Source organism: Lampris incognitus, chromosome 4, assembly GCF_029633865.1.
Source record: "Lampris incognitus isolate fLamInc1 chromosome 4, fLamInc1.hap2, whole genome shotgun sequence".
NCBI lineage: Eukaryota > Metazoa > Chordata > Actinopteri > Lampriformes > Lampridae > Lampris > Lampris incognitus.
Genome location: NC_079214.1, coordinates 41,258,435 through 41,275,110, shown reverse-complemented (window position 1 = coordinate 41,275,110; position 16,676 = coordinate 41,258,435). Strand labels below are relative to the sequence as shown.

At 43.3% G+C, this 16,676-nt stretch overlaps 1 protein-coding gene across 1 annotated transcript in view; it reads right to left on the bottom strand.

The window, feature by feature from the left end:
* Positions 1-14,227, bottom strand: part of LOC130111241 (Y+L amino acid transporter 2) — a 35,150-nt gene extending 20,923 nt beyond the window's left edge. Inside the window, exons 1-2 of the mRNA XM_056278351.1 lie at positions 14,173-14,227; positions 13,505-13,677 (exon numbers count right to left, since the gene is read on the bottom strand). The gene's annotated coding sequence lies outside the window, so the exon portion shown is untranslated. The remainder of the gene's footprint in view (positions 1-13,504; positions 13,678-14,172) is intronic.
* Positions 14,228-16,676: the final 2,449 nt, after the last annotated feature.

Sequence of the window (16,676 nt, the reverse complement as noted above, 5' to 3'; positions counted from 1 at the left end):
TAAATTCCTTTTTTTCCTCATCAATCTACATACAATACCCCATAATGATAAAGTGAAAAAGGTTTTGTAGAAATGTTTGCAAATTTATTAAAAATAAAAAACTGAAATATTGCATGTACATAAGTATTCACACCCTTTACTCAGTACTTGGTTGAGGCACCCTTGGCAGCGATTACAGCCTCAAGTCTTCTTGGGTATGAAGCTACAAGCTTGGCACACCTACGTATATTTGGGGTATTTCTCCCATTCTTCTCTGCAGATCCTCTCGAGCTCTGATGGGGAGCATTGCTGCACAGCTATTTTCAGGTCTTTCCAGAGATGTTCAATGGGGTTCAAGTCTGGGCTCGGGCTGCGCCACTCAAGGACATTCACAGACTTGTCCCGAAGCCACTCCTTCGTTGTCTTGGCTGTGTGCTTAGGGTCGTTGTCGTGTTGAAAGGTAAACCTTCGCCCCAGTCTGAGGTCCTGAGCGCTCTGGAGCAGGTTTTCATCAAGGATCTCTCTGTACTTTGCTCCATTCATCTTTCCCTCGATCCTGACTAGTCTCCCAGTTCCTGCCACTGAAAAACCTCCCACACAGCATGATGCTGCCACCACCATGCTTCACTGTAGGGATGGTATTAGCAAGGTGATGAGAGGTGCCTGGTTTCCTCCAGACGTGACGTTTGGCATTCAGGCCAAAGAGTTCAATCTTGGTTTCATCAGACCAGAGAATCTTGTTTAGCATGGTTTTAGAGTCCTTTGGGTGCTTTCTGGCAAACTCCAAACAGGCTGTCATGTGCCTTTTACTGAGCAAAGGCTTCCATCTGGCCACTCTACCATAAAGGCCTGATCGGTGGAGTGCTGCAGAGATGGTTGTCCTTCTGGAAGGTTCTCCCATCTCCACAGAGGAATGCTGGAGCTCTGTCAGAGTGACCATCGGGTTCTTGGTCACCTCCCTGACCAAGGCCCTTCTCCCCCGATTGCTCAGTTTGGCTGGGTGGCCAGCTCTAGGAAGAGTCCTGGTGGATCCAAACTTCTTCCATTTACGAATGACAGAGACCACTGTGCTCTTCGGGACCTTCAAAGCTGTAGACATTTTTTTGTACCCTTCCCCAGATCTGTGCCTCGATATCCTGTCTCGGAGGTCAACAGACAATTCCTTTGACTTCATGGCTTGGTTTCTGCTCTGACATGCACTGTCAACAGTGGGACCTTATATAGACAGGTGTGTGCCTTTCCAAATCATGTCCAATCAATTGAATTTACTACGGGTGGACTCCAGTCAAGATGTAGAAACATCTCGAGGATGATCAGTGGAATGTATGGTAGTTGGAGACGGAAGTGGTTCTCTGAAGAATGGAAATCTATGTAGAAACGTTTGTATTGTTATTGAATAGTTTTCATTATTTTCATGCATTTGACATGCAATTTCATGTTATTTGATCATTTTTATTGCCTTTGCCATTGCAGTTATGCTGTAGTATTTCACATACATGAAAGAATTATCATTGCTAAGGTTCTGGTAGTTGAAACAACTTATTTTCAGTAAGGAGAACACTAAGCAAACCATATTGACTTGTGAAGGTCAGGTTGAATGTTAAGTGGGATGTATGTGATTGAAATATGATCGTAATCCAAAGCAACTACTGAAGATAGTAGCATTTAAAGGGCATGTATGTTTATTTTGTTTTGTTTATTTTATTGTTTTGGGCTAATGACCATGATATTTTGAATTGAATTGAATGAATTAGAAGAATATCACTGAAATGGAATATGATTGTGACAAGGCAGAATAAATATGGCGCTTGAGTTGATAACACGCTAAACCCATGTCTGTTCCTTACTGCTCCACAGCCATTTCAGGACTGTGCAGCAACTTTAGCTACTGGCTCAGGCACCCCTAGACCTGAGGCCGGTAACATTAGCAGCTGCCTGCAAGAGCATGACTATGGCGTGGCTCCTAATCCTGCCACTTTGGATGATGCCCTGGCCCAAAACAAGTCAATGAGGAAACAGAAGTGCTCCAGAAACAACTAGAGACTGTCCAGCTACAGTCCAAATTCAGCCTGAGGCGATCTGCATGTTCCGACGAGGGCATTCGGTGTTACACCATTTATGTCTGATTTGTATCTTTTAATTTAATCGCCCCTGCCAAATTAACTCACCTGTTCAGTCTCCCCACGCCCCCACCATGCCTCTCTCACACAAACCCACACGTAGTAGATTGCAAAGAGTACTGGGCTATACTTTAACAACTGTACAGAAGATACAATGTGAAACTACCATGTCATGTATGGTACCCTTTTCTTTTTTGCTCATCTGAGCTACCGAGGAAGCACTCACGATGCGATGTATAGTTGACCGTGATTTTAGGGAGGTCCTGCAAAGTGTAAAACAAAGCCATATCTTTTCTCAACAAACCAACCGGAAGTTCTTGTGCTAGTACTCGTACGTCGGAAGTCGAACGACGCCATCTTACGCACCCAGGCTCTTTATCACAAGTTCCGCCCACTACGGGTGGGGTACACAAATCACAAGCAAGCGGGGGAGGCGATTAACTAGTTAGCTAGCTAGCCTGTTGGTTCAAGATGGAAGTCGCGAGTAACGCTACCGCTAGTGAGGAGGACATCGTTTCGAGTTTATTTTCCATGCTGTTTTCAAGAATAACATTTATTGAAAAGTTGGGATTAATCGGCAAAGGAAGTAGTACTACACAAAGGGTAAGTTATTTAAAAGCTAATAGGCTGCCATGCCAACTGATTTTATTCTGGCCGCTACTGTTTTGTATATCCATCCGTTATCAAAGCCGCTTATCCCAATCGGGGTCGCGGGATGCTGGAGCCAATCCCAGCAGTCACTGGGCGGCAGGCTGGGAGACACCCTGGACAGGCCGTCAGTCCATCACAGGGCCTGTTTTATATATATCAGGGTTTATTTCGGAAAACGTTCATCATGCAGAATTACCGGACAATCTGTAAATTTACCAACTCAGCGGCCATTATGCACACTTAACATATATATTTAATAGGCCGTTGTGCCAGTCTAATAATATCATTTATTAAGAATATTGCTTGTTTGTGGTAGTGGGTTCCCAAAATGCCATGTGTAACAGAGTTGAAAATGACCTCACTCAGATAAAGTGAATTCTCCCAAAATTTGTATTTTAACATGTTATTGTAATCCAATGCTTTTTGATGGTTTGTGTAAACTCCAGATGTTGTACCGCATTCACTAAGGTTAAATATGAGGCTGCGCGACTGTTTGTCTATTTACTCTCGCTTTGACACATTTTGGGCATTTGCGCTACCCGTACCTTAGAGCTAGACCATCTCCGCTGGAGGTAAGCAGGCTTTGGGAGCGCTCCGTGAATAATTTGATATTTTAATAAATGAACATGTTTTTCTTTGCAAACTATGGGTTGGATATAAATGTATATACGTTGCACTAACTGATGCTCTCGAAAAGTAACGATAGAAAGTGATTTGTAAGTGTTTTAACCGAGTTAAAGTATAATTTTGGCGGCAACCACGCTGCGCTGTGCGTTATGGAGAGCATTGTTCTTATTTTGGTTTTATGCTATTTTAGACTTGTATGCAGTCGCGTTGCAGCAGAAATCTCATGGATTGTTGTTTTATTTGTGAATGCAGGTACGTGGTTTATGTATAATGTAAATGTGTAAGAACTTGGTTATGAATATTGCAAGAGTCAAGAATTTCTGTGTTAAAACTACGATCACTCAGTGCGCTATGCCAGTGCTGTCTGTCCTGTTGTTTGGTTTGTTTTGTACTTTTGTTTACACGAAGATTAATGAGTTGTGCATTTTGATTTCCATGTAAGTTTAGTATGCTATGCAACGCATGAGGTTAGCCAGGAGAAACATTGTTTGCTAGCTCATGCACGAGAGAGCTAGACCATCTCCGCTGGAGACTTGTATGCAGTCGCGTTGCAGCAGAAATCATATGGATTGTTGTTTTATTTGTGAATGCAGGCAATAAAAGCCACTGTTAGGAACCCCTGGTCTGAATCTCTATCACGAACACCTGCACAAGTGAGGGTCGTTACACATGATCACTGTTCACTGTCCATGGTCCTGTAAAGTCTGTCTCTAATGGTTGTCCTGTCGTGATGTACATGAAATTTTGTTGGTTTTGTTTGGTAGGTTGGCTGTCATGCGTTTTGCACCCCAGCCCGTTGTTACCATATTCTGCTGATGTGCACACACTTTGTGTGATGATGCGGTTATTTGTAAGAATGATCTGCGTTTTGCTTTAGATATTAGCTGTTTTTTTTCTTTTTGGTTTCTTTTTGGTTGTTGTTTTTTTTTTTTTGCTATAACGCTCACTCTCTCTGTGCTGTTTGCTCGTTGCATTGCTAAGGCTAGATTAGCGTCTTAATTTTTGTTTCAGAGCTGGAATTGTCATAGGTAACTTTTGCAGTACCATAGGAGGGGACACAGTATGCTAGGCTGGTAGCTTGCTATTTTTCCCGACGAGGGAAGGGTGGTCAGAGGGCCAAAGTTTAGGGCTACTGTGTTACAGTGTGTGGATGCTTTTTGCTGTGTGTGTGTGTGTGTGTGTGTGTGTGTGTGTGTGTGTGTGTGTGTGTGTGTGTGTGTGTGTGTGTGTGTGTGCGTGTGTGCGTGCTGTGTGTGTGTGCGCGCGCGCGCGCGTTCACTCCGTATGTGTGCATTGGTTGGTTCAATGATTACTCATCCATTCTGCAAGCATACATCGACAAGCACACCACCTGCTCACCTGCTGATTAGGAGTAACAACTGACAAAAACAAACTAGTGACACTTAATATCTCAGTAACAGACAGCTTGACCATGCAAAGAATGAAGGCTTTAGGCTATTACCCAGTGCACTGTTTCCCCTGAATCATATATCAAAGAGAATAATGCAATTTAAAGATAAGTACATTTGTGAGCATATGTCTGAAGGAGACATATGCAGTGGGTTCAGAAAGTATTCAGACCCCTTAACTTTTTGCACATTTTATTGTATTGTAGATTTCATTTTAAATGGATAAAATTACCATTTTTGCCCATCAATCTACATTCAGAAACCCATAATGACAAAGTGAAAAGATGTTTTTACACATTTTTGAAAATTTAAATAAAAAAAAACAAAATCTCTTATTTACATAAGTATTCAGAACTTTTGCTGTGGACTCCAAATTGTGGTCATATGCTTCCTGCTTTATGATCTTTGAGATGTGCCTAGAATTTGATTGGAGTCCACCTGTGGCGAACTAAATTGATTCGGCATGGTTTAGACAGGTAGAAAGTTATATAAGGTCCCACAATTATATCTGCATGTCAGGCCAAAAACCAAGCCACGAAGTCCAAGGAACTCTCTGTAGCCCGCCGGGATAAAATTCTGCCAAGGCATAGGGTATAAAAGGCAAGGGTCTAAAACCATGTCTAAAACCTTGAGTGTTCTTGAAGGACCACAGTAGCTTCAATGATAGTGAAATGGAAGAAGTTTGGAACCACCAGGACTCTTTCTAGAGTTGGCTGTCTGGCCAAACTGAGTAACCAGGTAAGTAGGGCCTTGGTCAGGGAGGTGACCAACAGCCCAACAGTCACTTGAACAGAGTTTTGGAAGTCCTTTGCAGAGATTGAAGAACCTGCCGGAAAGATGACCATCTCAGTAGCACTCCATCAATCACAACTTTATGGTAGAGCGGCTAGACAGAAGCCACTCTTGAGTGGAAGGCATATGACAATCCGCTTGGAGTTTGCCAAATTGAATATAAAGTCCCTATGAAATCAAAATAGATATTTCCTTTTTTCATCACATATGTCTGATCGTCACCTATATGCCAGTATCTGGCCCAACAATGACAACAAAGTTGCTTTGTAGGTATTCTTAATGGTATTTTAGAGTTTGTCATTTCCTGTAAAACGATAATGAAATGTTGATGACTCATCCTGCACTCGAGGGCTTATACTAATTTTGTGTCGAATGAAATGTTTTCACGACTTTTTGTCCCTCCTCCATGACTATAAATTCTGCCAATTGTGTACAGGACTTATGAGTTAGCAGCAGTTATGGGTCATCACAGTGTTTTTTTTGGTTGTGCTAACTCCAGCAGCTCCCCAGTGGATTGCTTCAGCTGGGGGGATCCACGAGAAGGGCCCAGGATCTGTCCAAGATTCGCCGACACACCTAGTCCCTTCTGCCGGCCCACCTTCTGGCACGGTGTAAGATACCATTTCATGGGGGCCCCTTCCATCTCTGGTGCATTCAGCGCTATTGGCTACAATCAATACCTGTAACAAGTGTCTCCCTAGCTTCCTATTTTTACATGAAACACGTAAATATGCTGAATCAAATAGCACTCTGCTAGCCATTACATGGGGTCTTTAAAGGACTCCAAGTATAAGGAAAACAATTCTCTGGTCTGATGAGACAAAATTTAACTCTTTGGGCAGAACTCCAAGCACTATGTCTGGTGAACACCAGACACTGCTCATCACCTGGCAAATATCATCCCTACAGTGAAGCATGGTGGTGGCAGCATCATGCTATGGGGATGCTTCTCAGAGGCTAGGACAGGGAGACTGGTCATAATTGGGGGAAGGATGAATGCAGCCAAATACAGAGAGGTCCTTGAAGAAAACTGCTCCAGAGTGCACATGACCTCAAACTGAGGCAACGGTTCACCTTTCACCATGACAATGACCTGAAGCATACAGCCAAGACAATGCTGGAGTGGCTTCGGGACAAGTCTCTGACTGTCTTTGAGAGGATCTGCCAGTTCTGCCAGAAAGAATGGAATAAACTACCCATATCCAGGTGTGCAAAGCGTGTAGAGACTTACCCAAGAACACCCAAAGCTGTAATTAGTGCCAAAGAGGCTTCTACAAAGTACTGAATTAAGGGTGTGAATATTTACATATGAAAGATTTAGTTTTTGATTTTTAATAAATTTGCAAAAAAAATTTTAAAAACGTTTTTCACTTTGTCATTATGGGTTAATGTGTAGACTGGTGGGGTGGGTAAAAATGGTAATTTTATCAATTTAAAATTAAATCTACAACACAAAGGGTGCAAAAAAGTGAAGGGGTCTGAATACTTTTTGAAGTCACTGTACATACATACATACGTGTGTGTGTGTGTGTGAAGATGGTGTAAAATATATAAAGATAGTATTTATGCAAAGGAAATCACAGAAAGTTGAATCAGTTCATCTGGACAAAACGTTTATTGAGAGAAACGTTTCATCACTCATCCAATTGACTTCTTCAGTCTCAACTGACTACACACCCTTATAAACAGCACAGTGACATAATGCCCATAAACAATGATCGGTTTCATATGCAAATTACCATGACCATTAACTAGAGTTACAATGGCCACATGTACCATTCACGGAGGACTGGTGAATAATTGCAATCACAGCATTGTAAGATGGCGACAGACAGCACCCTCAATGGCAGACAGACAGACACATGCCAACGATGTGGATAAGTGGGTGAAGAATCTGTCCGACAGACAAGTCACCCAAACGGAGAAAGACATCCTTGCTAAGGGGTTGAATTTTGCTGTCACGCCAAGGCAAATTCCGCTAGTGGAACTGATCACAGCCACGGAATCGGTGAGCCGTAACAACAATACCACGGACCCAGAAATGGCGCAACTGTGGACGAAAGTTTCAGCCTGCCTCAGCAATGTGAAGCCACCTCCGTCCAACATCAGCAGAGAAGATAGGATTGCACTCACAACTCTCAGTAAGGACAATAAAATCATCATCCTTCGGACAAAGACAGATGCGCTGTTTTATTAAATCAGACAATGAGCCCCTGAAACGCGTTCCAGGCAGTGGTTACAAGAAAAAGGTGATAGATTGTCTGAAGCTGTTGGAACAGGACAGAATTTTGTACCATAGATTATATCTAGGGGAAGCTACACCCAGTCTGTATGGTTTACGATACATAAACGGGATGTGCTATTATGGCCTATTGTTTGTATGATTAACTCGGTGACCTATAACACTTCTTGAGTTTCTGACATCTATTCTTAACCTGTTGGTAGGCAGTAATGAACATCACATTCAGAACACTATGGATTTTGTGGATAATGTTGGGGACATCATTACTGAAGCAGATGAAACAATGGTTTCTTATGATATTACGTCTCTCTTCACATGCGTTCCTGTTGATGAAACAGTGGAGGTAGTCCATATGAAATTACAAGACTACCCCACCCTTAGCAATAGGACCACCCTTAACACTGACCAAGTGTGTCTGCTCCTGAATCTGTGTCTTCAGTCCACATATACTTCACATAAGGGCAGGGGCAGTACTATAGGCAGAGGCATGGGTGTGCTATGGGTTCCCTAGTCTCAACTATTGTGGCCAACTTGTATATGGAGGAAGTGGAAAAGAGGGCTCTGATGTCCTAGCCAGGGACACCACCTAGCTATTGGTTAAGATTTGTGGACGACACCTGAGTTAAAATTAAATCTCAGGATGTACCACATTTCACTGACCACATTAACTCTGTGGACAACCACATCAATTTCACCAGGGAAGATGTGAAAAATTACAGGTTAACCTTCTTAGACTGAAATTGGAATTGGTGATGGGGGACATTTGATTGTTGTTGTTTACCATAAACCAACACATACTGATCAGTACTTAAGGTTTGACTCCCATCATCCACTGGAGCACAAACTAGGAGTCACAAGGATAGTGTACCACTGACTTGACAACCTCCCCACCAACACAGCAGCTAGGGAAGAGGAGAAATCCCACATTAAACAGGCCCTGGTTAAGTGTGGTTATCCTAACTGGGCATTTGTCAAAGCCAGGAAGACACCCAAACAGTGCACCAGCTGATTGAAGACAGGATAAGGATACCAGCTGCCTAAGCATTAACCAGTGGTGATTCCGTATGTGGATGGGAGTGTCGGAACAGTTGAGATGCATATTTTCCAAACACCGCATCTCAGTTGCTTTTAAACACCAAAACATGCTGCACCAGAAATTGGTCCACCCCAAGGGTCAGATCCCCCGGCACAAAGAGAGCAATATAGTATAGCGTACGCTGTTATGTGCTGGGAGGATTGCCGACTTGTACATTGGGGAAACTAAACAGACGCTGGTGAAGAGGATACCACAACACAGAAGAGCTAACGTGTCACACCAGGAATCCGCAGTCTACACCCATTTAGAGGCCAGTGGCCACTCTTTCAAGGATGAGGATGTACACATCCTTGATAAGGAGGAATGCTGGTTTGAATGGGGTGACAAAGAGGCCATTTATGTGAAGAGGGAATAGCAATCCTTGAACCGAGGGGGTGGGGTGGGGGTGCAGATAAGAGTACATATGTCGCCATCTTACAATACTGTGATTGTAACTTTTCTCCAAGCATCTGAATAGTACACATTGCCATTGAAACTCTAGTTAATGGTCACGGTGATTTGCATGTGAAACCAATCGTTTTCAGCCGTTATGCCACTATGCTGTATATAAGGATGGGGATACCTGCAGTCAATTGAGACTGGAGAAGGCACTTAGATGAGTGATGAAACGTTTCTCTCAATAAATATTATGTCCAAATGAACTAATTCAACTTTCTGTGATATAAACATAGAGAAGAGGATAGAGAAACAAAATTCACAAGAAAATATTTATTGGTGTCATCCCTATTAAATGATTAGCATGCCCATATAGCCATCCTTCTTTGGCCAAGTAATGGGAGAAGAAGGAAGGCGTTGGTCCCTTGGCTATACCTAACCTGAGTGGAACTGTGCGCCTCACGCGGTCTCAGCTGGAGGTTTTTACCAGCTATGCCAAGACCTCCTTTGCCAAAGTGTTGTGTACAACAAGTTGTGATTTAATGGGTATTTATTAAGTGGGAGTGCCCTGGACTGGTTGTCCTATCTCTCAGGAGTTTTTCTGTGTCACTTGGACCCTACATGTCTGAAAATGCTGCTCTTTCTGTGGTGTGCCTCAGGGTTCTGTCTTGAGTCCTATATTATTTGCTTTGTATATGCTTCCCTAAAATCATATTTAAAGTTATCTCATATCACTGTTATGCTGATGATGTTCAGCTGTATGTCTCTTTTAAGCCAGATAAGACTGAAAAACTCTGTTTTTCACAATTGTCTGACTGACATTAAGGATTGAATGGCCAACAACTTTTTACAGCTAAACACAGATAAGACCGAGGTTCTTATCATTGCTTCAGATTGTATAGCTTCCAAGGTTCCTCGGTGTATTGGGCCCCTTTCTTCAGCTGTACAGTCTAATCTTAGAAATCTTTGTGTTATTTTTTCAGACTATGTTCTTTGAGCAACATATTAAATTGTTGACCTGTACATGTTTTGGGTTTTTTTTCCATTTAAGAAACATTGCAAAACTCAGGTCTGTTGTGTGACAACCTGAGCTAGAAATGATCATGCTTTTATATCATCCTGACTAGACTGCTGCAATTCTCTTTTCACCTGCCTCAGCAAGTCATCCCTGGACCATCTACAAATGTTCCAGAATGCTGCTGCAAGGCTGTTGACCAGGTCTAGCAGGATGACTCGCATTACACCCATTTTATCTTCTTTACAGTGGTTTCCCTTCAAGTTTAGTAATCATTTTAAGTTTCTTCTTCTTACATATAGAGCCCTGCATGGTCAAGCACCTGTGTACATTTATGACCTGTTCCATCCCTATATCACCAGGAGGTCGCTTTGGTCTTCTGACCAGGGCTTACTGGTTGTCCCTCACTCTCATTTGAAAACAAAAGGTGAACATGCCTTGAAGTTGTGGCTCTGACACTGTGGAACACTCTTCCTTTAGACATACAATTTGTGGATTCTGTTGACGCCTTTAAAAAGCAGCTGAAGACTCATTCAAATTGGCCTTTGTTTTGCTTCGTGCTGTCTATTTCTTGTAATTCAATGTGTTTTAAGGTCTTTTTTGCCAGTTTTTTCACTGTTTTATGGTCTTATTTTTAACAATTTTACTCCTGTGAAGTACTTTGTGACCTTGCTCTGTGAAATGTGCTAATACTAAAGAAACTTTACTTACTTATTATTTACATAGAGAATCAATTTGATGTTATCCATATTCAACTCATCAATGTACCAGGGAAACGTTGAACTCGGCAAATTAACTCTGACCTCACTTATGGGCCATCTCCAAGCCAAGGTATCTTACAAGGTGATGGGGCTGCCTCTGATCTCAGGGTCTTTTTATTAATTCTGTCACAGAAAATATTAAAAAGCTAGAGCTGTTTCATGTAGCCCACAGTATAGATATATTCTTTCTGAAAATGTTTTAATGAGTTACAAACTTAAGTATTTATATGCATTTACATAGCACACCTCTATATAAAAGGGCTGCAGAGCTGCACATATGGTGAAAATTTGTAGACCCACCAAGGTTGGACTAACCCAGGGCTCGAACCCGGGACCTTCTTGCTGTGAGGCAACCCGCTAACCATTGCACAACCATGCCACCCATTTTAACAACTTTTAATACTATTTTTCAAACCATTTAAAATGGCCACTGTCCAACGGCCTGTAAATGCTGCAACGCCTCGGTGGTAGTCATGGAGCGTCTGAAACGGCGTCTGTACCCAGACATGTTGGCAAAAATAAAGTTAAGGCGATTACTCTGCACTGGAGAACACTAGTTTTTTTTTTTTAGGACAGAGCGATAAAGTTCGCGAAGGAAATGATGCGACCAAAACACGTCATAAATAGTGACGTGACACGCACGATCACGCGCAAATTACGATTGATCATTTTGACTGGTCATTGTCGTTTTAGGTAGATCTTATCGCACCTTTTTTGTGTAATTGATCTAAAACCCATTTTAGTGCGAATATATGCAATTTTAGGAGAATTCAGGGAGCGGCAGCTCTGTATCTTTTCTTTTTTTCACAAAGTTATTAAACTTGAAAATCCAGAACGGTCATGTTTTACTCTACCTTTATCATAACACTGAGATCAGAGTTTCTAGTTCAAATTGGGATTTTTTCTTGCTTTGGATTTATTAGCCAGGCTGCTAATAAATGGAAAGCGATTCACGATTCAGTTGTCTTTGTGACAGCAGCGCAAACAATAAAAACCCTTGGCAACGGGGAGGGGTGAAAAGTTGTCTACAGTCGCTTAATTAAATGTGTGGTCAACTGTTGTTTTAAAGACATGATGGATAATGTGCAAATCTTGTTCTATGCTTTTATGTAATTTTGAAACAAATCTGATAAGCTACAATTAAAACTGTTTCTATGTGAATGTTGGTGCGTCTCTCCGTTGCATGTATACCCCTGGCAGTTCAAAGTGATGAAAACATGATTTTGCTGAATGGAAAGGTTCATTTGTGGATAGGTTCATTTCAAAACATTTCCAAGATAAATGTCTCGAATTCGACCACACAACTAAGAATTGTAATTGATAAACTGATCATAATTCTTCTTGAGTTGTTCACTTACTATGTGGCGTGCTGCTCTTACCTGTTGTAATAAGGGAATTGTTGGTACAAGGCTGGGTTTTTTTTTACACACTACATTAAACACACATTACACTGTATACACAAATTACATACAAAACAATCGCATAAAAACATATGTGCACACAAAAAACAAAGGAATATGAGGGAAAGGGTGTGTGTGTGGCATCAATAAACACTTAATGTAACTGGTTTTATTTATTTTATCAAAAGATCCTTGAAAATCTTCTTGTAGTAGCTCATCGTGTTATACACTATTACACATAATCCGGTAAGGAGTTAAAATATGATCTTATTGTATTCCACAATCCCTCAAGGCCCATATCAATAAATAAGTAAAAAGAATAAAAAGGGCAGTGTGTGTGATTGTCTCGATTCAGGAAGGGGGGGGTTATTTCGTTCAGTCTCACAGCCGAGCAACCTGACTGTTTCTGATACGTGAGACTGCAGTGCGCACTCCGTGGCTGCGCCCGTCGGATAACAGACAGAACAAAACAGAATATTTTCCTCAGGCTCACTTCAAACTTGAACTTTCTCGGACTATTTCCGCGCAGGACGAACCTATTTTTATGAATGAGAGGAAGTCAAAATCTACACGCTTGAACACAGTCCAACCAGATTGTTTCACAGTCCAACCACAAGGCTTTTTTTCCCCCTTGTCCGTAAACTACACATATTCGACAAATCGCACAGACTGTCCAGTTTCTGACAGAGCAGCCTAAACGGCGCGGTCAGCCAATATTATCCGCTAATCCGCATATCATCGATAACGCCCTGGTCGGTGGGCTTCATATCTCAAGTTTGGACCTGCTGGCCAGCTGATTGTCGTTTTTTCTTTCATTTCCCTGTGTGACATTAGCCTGTATAGACCAAGTATGTCCCATGATTAAAAAAAACCCCACAGGGACGTCATCTTCCGCTCGGGAAGGGACATTTATTATCCTTTGTCCCAGCTGTATCCTGTCCGTGCTGTGTTCCGCAAATACACTATCGTTTTTGCGCTAAATCCAATAGTCTCGCTCACCAGCTGGATTTGTAAGTAGAGGGTAATGGAGGTCTTACCTATGTTGTGTTTTCTGCCCACCGATTTTGACAGCCGACCAATAAGTCCTCGTCAGGCCAATACGGCATCACACAGCTTGTCTACGGTGGGCCGGTGCTCCGATGTTCCTCTGACCGAGGTCTCACCGCGGAGACGAATGACTGTCACGTGATGCCGGTGTTGTCTGAAAGGCCTATGAGAAGTTGAGAGCGTGACCTTTAAGATAATGACATTTGACAGCATATAACAAACAACTGAAATATAACGGGATCTTATCGGTGTGGGGCTTACTCTTGTTGATGTGTATCATGTATTGGAGAACTGCCAATTTTTTTCAATTTTTTGTGAATGTGACACTGAAAGACCAGAAGCAAACAAACAAACACACACACGCACGCACGCACGCACAAACACGGAGAGAGAGAGAGCGAGCGAGAGACCACATTACAGGAAACAACGCGCATGCAGTGAATATGTTCTGTTCTTCACTCAAACAGGTTCCATCATTTCTCAATCACATTGATAGTGAACATGTAGACATGAATGCCACCTAGGCACAACTAAAATCCTAACATCGCCGATGTGTGAGGTACAGACATATAATTAGACTTGGTCTGCTAAGGAGCATAAGACGCAAGTACAGCCCAGTGAAATCACAGGGGGCGCGAGAAGAAAATGTGACACTGACCTGTAAGTTGCAATGACTTAAACAGACACAGCATGTATGCCAAGTCATGTCAGTGTGCAAACAGGCTTATCGAGCTTGTGAAGACGGATAGCATATTTGTGGAGAGGGTTTACATAGCATAACGGGCTGAAGGACGAATCATAATGAGCACGGCACCCTCAAAATTAATAAACAATTTAAAAAACTGCAGACGTTTCAGTCAGCCATAGACTGGACGTGTCTGTTGCGTAACACCAGAGATGTCATGTTTTGTAGAAAAAAAAACAAGGGGGCGTGGACTCTTTGTTTGGGATGACTGTGAGCAAATTTATTGAGTTGTTTACCTTTTCTCCCTTTATTGTAGTTAAGGGGGCCTTTGTAAACACAGATTGCCGCAATTAAATTAGGGAATGTTGATGGTAAACATGCTAACGTGACATGAAGGTACTCACAAAACTAAAATGGAGTGACTGCTCCAGAGAGGAAACACACAAAGATAAGGGCGGGAAGATGGAAACGCAGGAAAACAGCCCGCCTCAAATCTGCAGTGCCAGACACACACACACACACACACACACACACACACACACACACACACACACACACACACACACACACACACACACACACACACACACACACACACACACACGGTGTATCTGATATCGCCGTGTTGGCGCTGTTCCTTCGACTTCATAATTAATGCTGCTCCAGTTCCATCATTGCAACGGACCAATCACGTTGTTGCGCTGTCATGCCTTTGCAACACGGGGAAAAAGACGGTTGTGAGTTCGCGTGGCTTAGCTGCCGGTTGGGTTAAGGGTAGCTATCGTTAAGGTAATTTAAGTGTTAGGTTCTAAGGTTAGGTTGAGGTTATGTTAGGTTATGTTGTTGTTTTTCCGGTCTTTTCCCCCGTGGCGCGAAGGTTCGACGTCCCAACAACGTGATTGGTCCGTTGCAAATATGGTCCTGGAGCAACATTAATTGTGACGTGGGAACACCGACACGACGCGATATCAGATTGGCCCCCCCGGCACACACACACACACACATACCCGTTTTTATCACAGGGTGAGGACCACTGACTGGCAGCAGCCTGATGGGATTCACCCTTTCTGAATGGTCTCGGGCAGTGTTTCCCAAACTTTTAATGTGGGGACCCACTTGATAAAAATGACAAACCAGCGCGACTCACGTCACAACAGACCTTATCTGTACATCGTGAGAAGAGCGAATCTGAGCTTGAATGATCGTTCCTGACCATCGTTACTGCCATTTCCGCATCACCTTATATTATCTTGAACAGGTAAACCAGCCATTTCGAAGAGATATACGTTTGATAAATCACAACTTCCTTTTATGCACGTGTTTTTGAAAACATACACTGTTATGTCTGCACACATCGACAGTGCTGCATTTGATTTGGTGCTGTTCTATTGTGCTCGGATCGATTGGTGATGCCTGCGGGCTCTGGGTTGTTTGATCGGGTCTGCCTTTGATGCTGTGTCAGTCTAAATAAAGAATGCCACGGAGAGGTTGTGTCGAGCGACAGCGCTGTGTCCTGAAGTGATTTAAAAATACAATATTGGCGACGAGGATGGCTGATATCTCTCTCCCACCACCTGCCCCCTTCCTGGCATTACCTGGCGAGCCTCCGGTACCATGGACTCGCTGGCTACATAGTTTTGAAAATTACATCATCGCCTCAGGGCTCGACGACGTGAGCCAGGCTAGGAAGACGGCTGTGTTGCTACACTGCTTGGGAGCAGAGGGTCATCGTGTGCTCGGGACTCTGGGGAACGTCACAAGCTTTGACGAAGCTGTGGGACTTATGAGCACCCATTTCGCTGCTCCACAGAGTGCCCTCCTTCGGCGATTTATATTCCGTCAGCGACACCAACTGCCTGGTGAGTCTGTGCGGCAGTACGTAGCTAATTTGCGAGGGCTAGCTAGCTCATGCAAGTTTGGCGCGCTTCAGGACGAGATGGTTCGCGACCAGCTAATCGAACACACCAACAACGCAAAGGTGCGTGAGACTCTCCTGCTGGAAAAAGACGATCTGCTGCTGTCCAGAGCAATTACCATCGCACTACAGGTTGAGGGAGCAGCTGAGTGTGCTGCTATGCTAAATACACAGCAAGTGGCCACCTCCAGTCAAGCTGCCAACGACTCCTCCCTCTACTCACGGCTGCCCCTCGGGACGCAACCCAACCAGAGCGAGGCGGGCGCCGACTCCACTGGGGACGTCTTGCAACTGCAACGACGGCGTTCTCGGCCCCGCCCTCAACAGTCCTGTGGTAACTGTGGGTCTCGGTCTCATGTTTCAAGGGCTCAGAACTGCCCTGCCCGTGGCCAGACATGCCGTAGCTGCGGTAAGCACAATCACTTTGCCAACGTCTGTCGATCTTCCCCGGCTGGGTCAGAGGGCCACACCCCCCAGTCTTCAACCGCCGTCATTCACAAGGTGAGCTCTGGGCCAGTGTCATTCAAATCATGCACAGTCACCATTAATGATGTGTGCATCC